Raw genomic sequence first — 11,780 nt, 5'->3', positions numbered from 1 at the left:
GGTCAGGCCCTGGCTAATAAATAGTTTTGAATGAATGAATTATCAAAGGCGGCCATGCTGCGGGTTTGAGTAGAATTGCTAAGTCTAGATGCTAAGGACTGGAGTGGTTCAAGTATTGACTTTATGGGCAGGAGTTTATTCCCAGTCCTGCCTTGCTCAATGGAAAGTACTTTCCAATGGACAACATTCTGACACAGAAGTGAGACAGGACTGAGAAGGGGATGCTGGTCTTTGGAGTTGGCCGATCAGTCAGTGAGAGCCCCAGTCAAAAAAGGAGCTGGGAAAAAAGCCCCTGGTCAGCTCCTTGGGAACCAGGGCCGCCAGTGGTGCTCTCACTCCTCCAGGCTCCCCTCAGCACCTCCAGTGCACGTGGGGGTCCCTGGGGATCCATCAGGTGTATTTGGACCTACAGGCAAGTCTGTTCTCAGGGAGCATGTGTGAATGTGAACTCAAGTTTTCCCATCTGATGATTTTGTGAAATGACTCAGCCACCAAACTCGTTGAACTAGACCAGCCCCTGCCACACTCCTGTGTTTCTGTTCCTCTAGGCATGGCTGACACCCTCCTGTCCTTCCCCATGACTTCCCAACCCCAAACCAGAGTTCTCTTGCAATCGCTTACTACCCTGTGTTGTCACTTTTTTCATTCACAAGTTACACTCCTCCTCTTGATACAAGCTACTTGAGAGTGGAGATAGGATTTTATTATCTCTGTGTCTTAAACAGATATGAGTGTGAGAATGAATGAATGACCCAGTAGCATCTGGAGTACACCAAGAATAAACAAGGGCCTCAGAATCTCGTTGGGAGAAACAGCCCAAGTTTACTCTTTATCAATCTGTTTCACCACAGAATTTTGCTGGATAGAAAAGTTATACCTCAGATATTAGGTTCTGTGGTTGGTCAGGTATTTGGCAGACAGTACATCACACATCCTGGTGCCCTGAAAGGTTTCTGTTTTTGCTCTGCTTTGACTTTGCACTGAGAGCCAAGTCTCAGCAAAAGGAGGATTTTGTTTTAACCACCTGCCCAGCTTTCTTCTAATGCAGTGGTCCTCAAACTTTTTTGAGAATCAGAATCACCTGGAGGGCTTGTTAAAACACAGAAAGCTGAGTTCAAACCCCTAAGTTTCTGGTTTTATCATTTCTAACAAGTTCCCACTTGGTGCTGTGGCTGCTGGCCTGGGACCACAGTTTGAGAACCACTGGTCCACATGTTTTCATCTGGCCCTGGACAAGATGCAAGGTTAACCTCCCAAATCCAAGAAAATAGGTATATAGAATATTTGGCCACTGTGCCAGGGCCCAGCTCTGCTCATCCCCATGTCAGGACTGGGCTATCTTTTTTTGGCAGGAAGGCATAAGCAGACTGGGCCATCCAAGCCTGGGTTAGAAGGCCTTCAGGGCCTACAAATCACTGTTGCAGGGTCTGAAACCTTATCAGGGTATTCAGTAGCTTCCTGTAGAAGCACATAAAGTTGAAGGAAGATAGAATTTTATATCCTGAGAAAACCCCAAGCTCTAGGACCCCAACTTTGTCCATGAGGCAGTGGCCAGGTGTCTCACCTGCCCCCTTCCAGAGCTCATTCAAGATATGGCCCAGCTCATGGTTGTCCATGAGGGCCTCTGGGTCCTCTCCAGTCTGTGACCTTGATCTTTATAGAAAAAGCTGAGAACCTAGGCTAAGACTTGCTTTCCACCGGCATCATCATCACACTTTAAATAAAATCTGAATTCCTTACCATGGCCTGAGGGTGCTTGGTGCTTGGACCTTGTCTCCCTGCTCTCCAACTGGTCAGCTTCACTGCTGTCCCTCAAAAACCAGACTTGTCCCACCTGGCACCGCAGCTGCTCTGCCTAAAAGCTGGAACCCCACATGGAACACTAGGCTGGCTATTCAGGCATCTCCTCTCCAGAAAGAGCTTCAGTTCACCCTCTATAAAGCAGCCCCGCCTTCCACCTGTACTTCTGTCCCTAGCTTCCCAGTACTTGTCACCATCTGCTACATGCTTACTAATCTGTTTACTTGTTTATGATCTGCCTGCCTGTCCCCTCCAGAATGTGAGCCCCACGAAGGCAGGAACCTTGTCTGCCTTCCTCAGCTGTGTCCCCAGCATCTAGAACATGCCTGGCACATTGCGCATGTTCCATTGAGATTTATAGAATACACTTGTAGACTCTGCCAGATATACCATGGAAGGCAGGGTCTGAAATGCTTAAATAACATACCCTAGACCTTGACTTGGAAATCCAGAATCAAGCTCCAGGTTCACTTCCTAACAACTGGTTCAGATGATAGGTCATAGGTGAGGCTTCTGACCCCACCCCTGTTGCTCTGGACGGGCCCCTCAACTTGTGTTGGCCCGACCTGCCTCATCTGCCAGCGGGTTGGATAACATTTGTGTTGCCCGTCCCCAACACTATGTCAAGGTCCAAAGGTAGTAGCTGCTGGGAAAGTGCTCTGCCAGGAAAAAGGTGTGGGGCAAATTTGAGTTTGGGGCTGGTTGTACATCCCCATGGCTTTAAAATCTGCACATGGCATTTAATTTTAAATGAATTCTCCGTTCTTGTTGTGGTTTAAAAATTAAGTAGTATTTAACTTCTTCATAAGCATAAGGCAAGTTAATGACAGACTAAAAATCTAAGGAGCTACATTGGAAATAGGAATTCTGGAATTTGAGGCTCTGCCAAGGAATTCTTTCCTTGGTCATTTTTTTGGCCTTCATTTCCTGACCCATGAACACACTTCCCAGGAACAGTTAGGGGAAGACCTTAAAAAGCAATTTTATTTGACCTCAGATCAATAGCTTGCTTAGGGAGATCTGAACTCCCTATCCATCCTGATATGAAGTCCTGTTTAGCCATCTGGCCTCCCACTTCTGACCTCAGCAGGGAATTAAAGGAGAAAAGTTCTTGTGGTGAAGTCCTTGGGGTAGGGTTGCCAGAGCTAGCAAATAAAAATACAGGATGCCCAGTTACATTTGAATTTCAGATAAGCAACAAAAATGTTTCACTATAAGTATGTCCCATGAGATATTTGGGACATACTTATACTAACAAAAGAGTATCTGTTATTTATCTGCACTCTGGATTTAACTGTATGGCCTCTATTTAATCCAGCAGCTGTAGTCTTGGACACCCCCTCCTATCTGCCAGTCTTTGGTCCTAGGAGGAACAGGAAGACTACCTGCACTTTTCCTAACCTGTTTTATCCTACAAATGGGAATGTTTTGCTATTAGTCTCCACTCACTCCAGCCCCTTTTGACTCTCTCCTGGTCCTGGCCTGTGGGTCATGGGCAATAGATGGACGTGACCTTAAGTAACCCACCTGCCAGGGCTGCTGCTGAAATGCTGCCCTTGGAATCAGCAGGGTACTTACCAAAGCCTGATGCCAGCAAAATGCTCAGTTTGTAAGACAAACCAGGGCAGGAATGTGTTATAGCCGTGGGAGCATTTGATTCTTAGATAAAGGGCCTAGGATACCCAGAACACTCCCTTGAATGCGGAGCCAAACTTCTGGGTCAGCTTATTTATTTTGGTATTACTAAATACCACTTTGATTACTAATAATACCTTGCACTCATGTTGTGCTTTTCATCTAGGGATCTCTAGGTGCTTTATTAACATTAGGCAACATAGCCTTAGAACCCTTGGATTACATAATTGTACAGAGAGTTTTTTTTTTTTTTTTCCCTGAGATCGAAGGCTTGGCCCTTCATGGAAGAGACCTGGACAGAAGTTAGAAATAGTTAAGCCCAAACCTGGCCTAGGTGATAGACATTTGGGTACATATTCCCCACCCCCCCCCTTTTTGGACTGCTAGCCTCTCAAGTATAAGATTAGTACTGCCTTCCCCCTACTTGACCTTTTTTTTTTCTTCTTAGGAACCCTCAGCATTTAGCACAATAACTGGAACATGACCAGTGCTCAGTATATGTTTGCTTACATCAGTGGATGAATGATGAACAAATAGATGAACCTGGAAGAAAACTCTGGGTTCCTTCTTTCCTTTAATTTCTTATGTGAGGCAGGATTCTGTCAGCCCCATGTCCATATATCCTCAGATCTTTTTGCCCCTTCTGGGTGCATCAGCTCCCTGTGCCTCCTCCCCAGCTGCACCTGCCTTTCTTTGTTGGAGGATGGCCAGCAGCTACCAGAACCCCTTTGCTCGCATGCACCATGGGCTGCAGACCTGAACCAATGGCTGGGGGATGCAGGGACAGAAATTCTCCCTCATCCCTGATGGGGACACTTGGGTGTGCCCTCTGAGAGACTGTGCCAATATCACCCTTCAGGGGACTCTGCTTGGCATCAGAACCTTTGTTTTTCTTCCCTTCTCAGTCCCTTTCCCCACTCTACTCAGGATTTCCTTGAGAATACATCCTAGTGAGTCACTTGCACCAGAATCTTCTCTCAGGGTCTGCTTCTCAGAACCTAGCTTGATTGAAATGGGGGCATTTGAATTTTTTTTTTTTTTTTTTTTTTTTGAGATGAAGTTTCATTTTGTTGCCCAGGCTGGAGTGCAGTGGTGCGATCTTAGATCACTGCAGCCTCCGTCTCCCATTCCCAGGTTTAAGCAATTGTCCTGCTTCAGCCTCCTGAGTAGCTGGGATTACAGGCATCCACCACCACACCCAGCTAATTTTTGTATTTTTAGTAGCGATGGGGTTTCACCATGTTGGCCATGCTGGTCTTGAACTCCTGGTCTCAAGTGATCTCCACCTGCCTTGGCCTCTCAAAGTGCTGGGATTACAGGTGTGAGCCACTGCACCTGGCCAAAATGGAAGCATTTGGATTTCTTGACCATGGCTCATGTGTCCAATCATGCTGACTCTTTTTCCTGCAACAGGAAGGACTTTCTAATGGAAAACAACAACAACCAAGCTTACTGTTGGGTGAGAAGCAATAGAAGACAAGGAACAATCAGGACTTTGTATATATCTACCAGGACAATTCTATAGAATTTCAAATTGAAATTTTCTTCAACAAAGATAGCACAGCCATGGATTGCTGTCAAGTAAGCTTCAAATTCTTATGCACACAAGCCAGTGGCCCTTCTTACAGGCTCCCCTCAAAGGGGTGGGAGAGCCTTAAGAAATCCCCCTGCAAGGATCAGAAGTCAATGGGGGTGATTGAGAGATGGAGGGAGGGCTCTCGGATGGGAGGCCAGGAAGGACCTGGATCAGAGTGTTTTTTTACCTCCTCTTATTCAGATCAGGCAGCTTGGTAGCAAAATGGTGGGGGCGGGACACTGAGCCAGTGGCGATGGCCCATCACTATGTTTCCTGGGAAGACTTTAAACATTTGCTTAAATTCAATTCAACTTTTTTCCTTTTATTTTTAGTTGACACCTAATAATTTTACACATTTATGGGATACAGAATGGTATTTCAATACATGTAGACAACATATAACGATCACATCAGGGTAATGAGCATATCTACCACCTCAAACATTTTAAAGAGTAATTTCTGTATTCCCTGGGTCTTTCTGGTCCCAAGATTTCCCATTTGTAGAGATCAAGTTCAGGTATTTGGAGGGGCTGTTCTCTTGTCTCCATGCAAGGGTTTTAGGAAGACAAGATGGAATGGCATTTAATAACTTTTCTGACAGTACTATAAGGGTGATGGCAGGGTTAGGTGTCCCTGAGTTCCCTGAGATTTTATTGGTCTGTAATATTTTAAGGGGCCCCAGTGATCCTTCTACAACCTACTTCAGAGGAAAACATTTATTATTAACATTGGTTTAACACTTAACTTTCTAGGGTATTTGTGGATGACACAGTCATACATCTGCCTTTTTATAGTGCTTTGCAGCAGAGCACAAGACCTTCTGGCTGACACCTCATAGATCATCAAAATTAAGACCTCTAGGCAAGCAGAAAAAAGTAGGGCTGGGGTAGGGAGGGGACCGCAACTGGGAATGACTCAAAAGGTTTCCAAGTTAACTTTCCTTTAGAGATAGACCATTTTCATTACAGAGCAAATTATTCTTAACATTAAGATGTCCTTGTTTCCATGGCAACCCGCAACAATTTGAAAGGAATGGTTCTGGGTGGCCATACAGCAAAGTGATATTTCCTATCTGATTGGTGGCAGGCAATGATTAACTCAGAACTGGAATCAGCCAGCCAGGGGTCAACCTCCAACTGCTTGGCATTTAACGCCCCAGCCCTTCTGTGTTAAAGCCAGAAGATATCTAGAACTCAGAGATCCAGGACTAAAGTAGGTTCTCTATCTCCAACATAAACCGTATCATTATAGTGTACGATTTTTACTGGAGACTCAAAAAATTATATTATTAGCAAACTATGACCCAAGGAAGAAAAATGTCTAAGTTTTGACTGAGCATCCCCCCTTGGTTCAGGGTTGGCTGGCAGTTTGGGATCTCTTTTGCCTGTCAATAAAAAGACAGGCAAGAGACCATATTATGTGGTTTTGGATACTCTTATGCCCGTGAGCCTCCTTCCCTCAAAGTGGCCAAATGTGACATCTGGGGAATGCCTTATTTTCCACTGCTCTTTAGCCAATCATGTCTACAGAGCTTTATCTGGGCCACAAAACCCACTTTGTAACAAAGGACCTGAGGGAGTAATCATGTTTTTGTCCCCATGCCCTGGGATCAGCAATATTTTTGAGGGAAAAAACAAAAACAAAAACAAAAAAAACAGAACCATGATAAAGAAAATTCTCTGAGAAAAGGATTAAAGACCCCAAAACAGCCATTGGGGCAATTCTTGCTGGAGACGACATAACACCTTGCATCTTATCCACAACGACGTGGCTGCTGTTTGCTCTGGGCTGTCAGGAATCAACAGTGTGTTATATGAAATGTAAAACCCATCCATCTGCTGGGATCCTTTTCCTTGTCTTCTTTTGTCAACGGTGTGACATTAACAACACCATATGACATTTGCGTCATGCATCAAGTACATGCCTGTTGGTTTCCAAATGATTTGTCCAGAGAGAGATAGAGCATTACGACCCAAAAAAGGCAGGCGAGGAGAAGGAGCTCTGCCCCCTGCTGTTGCTGACCAGTAAAGCTCCGCTAAAGGCACTGTACAGTGGAAGCTGGAGAAAAACAGAAAAAGCTTTCTGTGCTCTGGGAAAAGGAAAAACAACTGTGAGGAGAAGATGCAACTGCCGCTATCGGAATGATAAAAACAACGGCCTGAAGCCATCGCCTGCCTTCATGGCCGTCCTTTCCTCGTGTCTAGGCATCCAGGCTGGAGTAGTCACTACCGACTCATGTCATGTTTTTTGTTTTTAAATCCTAAATGATGAGACATTTCAGTCTTCTGTCTCAGTTGTACGTGTGTAGGGCGGGGATATTTATGAGCAACAACAAAACCCCTTTAAACTGTAGTTTTGATCCACCATGGCACAGAAGTCTTTCTGGTAGGTGAGATGGGGTTGTCTGCCCATAACCCTCATGCTGAGGAAGATACAGCTCCTGTTTAACATTACCCGTGTTTGCATGGCTAATCAGAGGGCGTGCACTGCCAGTGAGTCGATCATAAAGGTGATCAAATAGGACTGGATTGTTTGGTGACTGATAATAAAAACAGAAAAAGCTTTCTTTTTCCTTTCAGGACCGATGTAAAATGCTTGGATCCATTCCTCTTCTGGGAACCTTGCATCAAGTGCTTATCTACTCTCGTAGTCTCCTCCTCTGTGCTCTCCCGAAGACCTCCAGTCCCTTCCATGGCCCTCCTTCCTCCCTGCCTCCCTTTCCGTCTCCTGCCTGCACAAGTGCCAATACAGAGTCTTCACTTCCCTCCGCCCCGATTGTCCTTTCTCCCTGCTGACGTAGGCAGGCTGGTGTCCAGGATGAAAAGGGCTTTTCTTTTGACCTGGTGAACCTGATGGGCAACGCCTCTGCAGGCCAATGGGTGGGGAACGCTTTTGAGTCATGCTGACCGAGAAACATGGGAGGAAGGGGCTTCCTCGGACCCTCCACCTTCCCTCCCTCATCTAATTTGGACCCAAGCAACTCCAAGGCCTCCTAGTATGAGATTCATCCCTCATCATTGTCTTTATTATTTTTTATTTTTTTTGAGACAGGCTCTCACTCTGTTGCCCAGGCTGGAGTGCAGTGGCACAATCTTGGCTCACTGCAACTTCTGCCTCCTGGGCTCAAGCAATTCTCCCACCTCAGCCTCCTGAGTAGCTGGAACTACAGGCACCCACCACCATGCCTGGCTAATTTTTTTTTTTTTCTTTGTAGAAATGGAAAAACGGGGTTTCACCATGTTGCTCAGGCTGGTCTTGAACTCCTCAGCCTCCCAAAGTGCTGGGATTACTGGTGTGAGCCACCACTCCCGGCCCTTCATCGTTGTCGTTTAAGGTGTCTCTAAGCCCCTTTTCCTAGGCTTGAGCAAAGTCAACACTTTAAAGAAGTAAACTTATTGATCCCCACAATAAGGAAAAGGCATCCCAGACTCTGATGTATAGACCTAACCACAGGCACAAGGGGAAATAAAAATGTGTGACACCCTCTCCCCACCAAGTCTTTCTTCCATTTCGCCTGAGAAGCAGTTTAGCATAGTGGTTAGGGTCATGCCCTTTGGGGCCAGACTGCTTGGGTCTGTGTCTTGGCCCTGCCAGTGGCATGTTCTGTGACCCTGGGCAAGCCATTTAATCTCCCAGTACCTCAAGTTTCATATCTGAAAAACGGGTAAGTTAACTTACCTGCTGTATTGGGTTGTCAGAAAGATTCAATGAATAATACATACAAAGTACTTAAACTAGTGCTTGGTTATTGTAAACACTCCTTAAGTATTAGCTCTCATATTCTACCACCCAGACGTCGCCTAATTCATGAACACAGGGCCCTGAACTCAGAAGGGCTCCATACTTGGCTTACTGCTTTGCTGTCATCATCTTGAAAGTCTTAATAATTTTATCTTTGAACTTTGTTTTACAAGTGAAGTCAATAAGGCAACGAAGCATGCACATGAACAGAGATGTGCAAGCTTTGTTCGTGTATAGCATTTTTGATGATGCCACATAAGCACAGAATTCCAGGGGACCCACAATGCAAGGGAGTTCAGCAACACTCAAAATGAGTACAAGGGAACCATGTTACCCTGTAACTGACAGCTGCAGGTAGCCCAGAGAGGCCATGCTTTCCATCCAACCAGAACTTGCCTTGAATGCAGAAGGAGGACAAGGGGGTTCTAAGAACAGCCACGGAGCCCTATCATACCCTTATTCATGTTACTTCCCTGTATTAACCAACCACTTACACTGAAAATGATGACAGAAGAGAGGAAAAAATAGAGAAAACACAGTTCCTTTTCCTTTCAGTCCTTCCTTACTCACCAGTAAGATAAAGGTGGAGAGAGTTGGTAGAATGTACACGTATCAGGAAATAAGAACAGCTAGTTTTATGCAGCATTTCCATTGTCCTTATAGGAAGGAGATATATAAGCAAGTATGAGCTATGAGATACAAATTGTGGGCCCAGCGTGGTGGCTAACACCTGTAATCTCAGCACTTTGGGAGGCTGAGGCGGGCAGATCATGAGGTCAAGAGATCGAAACCATCCTGGCCAACATGGTGAAATCCTGTCTCTACTAAAAATACAAAAATTAGCTGGGCATGGTGGCGTGTACCTGTAATCCCAGCTAGTCAGGAGGCTGAGGCAGGAGAGTAGCTTGAACCCAGGAGGCAGAGGTTGCAGTGAGCCAAGATTGCACCATTGCATTCTAGCCTGGGCAACAGAGCGAGACTCCATCTCAAAAAAAAAAAAAAAAAAGATACAGATTGTGCCGTTTTGGTGCATCTGAGTTAGATACTCTTATACACGCATTTAAAACTGGCATTGCATAATATAGACTAATGGTAGAATTAATGCAAATAATTTAAATTATTTTTACTAAGAACAACATTACAAAACAAATTTTAAAATGTCACAAGTCAGAGAGAGATCACAGAAGAAAGGCAAAAGCTTTACATTTTAGTGCTTTTAATGACACTTTTTCCCGCCTTTTTTGAACAAGGGTCTTACTTTTTTATTTTGTACTGGGCCTTGCCAATTACGTAGCAAGCCCTTCTCACAGGCTAACTCCCTTGATGACACTTCTCTTGAGCCTCTTGTTCAGCCTTGTTTCTCTTACAGCTTGGGCAGGGTCTGAGAGGCAGAAAGAGAATTGTTGAGGTATTTTTCAGCTGGGGTTTGACTTCCAAGGGGAAGTCAGGACTCTTCCCCCAAAGAGTTTTTTGAGGCCTCATGGTGACCTGAGAACCGTACCGTCCTTAGCCGAGAAAATGACAGTAGTACTCACTCATCAGCAACCAAAATCTCTAGTCCAGTGTTTGCCGGATGTCAGCCTGAAAGGAAATTTCAGCCAGAAGAGGAAAGGAGGAATGATAGTGAAGACCCACATTTTGTGAGGGGGCATTGCCAGCCAGAACTCAGACCTGAGGACCAGCTTGGTGCTTTGTTTAGAATGGCAGGAGTGGAGCAGGGTTGTCATTTCTCTTCCTGGGATCAAAATCAGACAAATCTCCTATTTGGCTTACCAGGCAATAAGTGGATAACGCCAGTGAATGTCAGTGCAAATTACAGCTCTGGCCTCCTGTCGTCAGCTTTGTGCTGCTTCTTGTCACTTTAATGCAAAGAGACAGCATGGAGCTGATAACAAGCCAGAAGGGTGGGGGATCGGAGGGGGTAGCTGTGTCAGGGACAAGAAAAATACATGTCAGAGAGAATGATTCAAGACAGTAAAAACCCACACTGATGCTTTTTCTTGATTGCCTGTTTAAGGGGATTGGGTGCCAAGACAATACCTCTTGAATATCCAAAACTAAGCAGCTACCCCATCTATTCATCCACCCAAGCATCCGCCCACCCATCCACCGTCCTCTGTAAATGAGGGCTGGACTGGGCCTCTTGGTACACTGTAATTCTTTTTTTTTTTCAGACAGAATCTTGCTCCGTCACTCAGACTGAAGTGCAGTGGCATCATCTTGGCTCACTACAACCTCCACCTCCCGAGTTCAAGCGATTCTCACGCCTCAGCCTCCCACGTAGCTAGGACTACAGGTGTGCACCACCATGCCTGGCCAATTTTTGTATTTTTTATTAGAGATGGGGTTTCACCATGTTGCCCAGGATGGTCTCGAACTCCACCTCAAGTGATCCAACCACCTCAGCCTCGCAAGATGCTGGGATTACAGGCGTGAGCCACCATGCCTGGCCGCACACTGGAATTCTGAGGGACTCCTGCATCCACCATCTGTTGAGCACGGCCACTTTGCCACAGTTGAGTGTAAGTAAGGTTTGAAAAATTCTTGGGAGGAAACATTTCTCTTCCTAGCAAAAAACAAGAGCTTTGGGGAATTTTTTGTCAAAATCGGCCCAGTGACTGCTCAAAAGCCTTGGTTTTACGCTATTAAATTACACTTTTCTTAAACTGCTGGGTGAATGTTACTGTCTCAGAGACCCCCTCAGCTGACAGATAAGATCTCCCTTCCAGCCACCTGAAGAAAGAGTGAGTCTTGCATTTTACATGCCAAGATTTGAGAGTGTCCATCTGTCTTGGAGCCTGCAAGGGTCAGCTTATAAAAATATGCAGCCTCACTTTATCTTCCACCCACGTTACACATTTGAGGAACGGGTACAGTCAAGGCAACAAGAATCCAGGTCTTTCTGTAGTTGTGCTTGCTAGCAAATTAGTGTCTGAGAATTTGGAAACAGTATCAAGAGGATAACTATAAGGGGACATACCTTATATATCCTCTTATGTTCCCTCTCTGGCTTCATTCCTTCTTCTGG

Source organism: Macaca nemestrina, chromosome 2, assembly GCF_043159975.1.
Source record: "Macaca nemestrina isolate mMacNem1 chromosome 2, mMacNem.hap1, whole genome shotgun sequence".
NCBI lineage: Eukaryota > Metazoa > Chordata > Mammalia > Primates > Cercopithecidae > Macaca > Macaca nemestrina.
The sequence above is the reverse complement of the archived record's forward strand: the minus strand, read 5'-3'. Positions refer to the sequence as shown.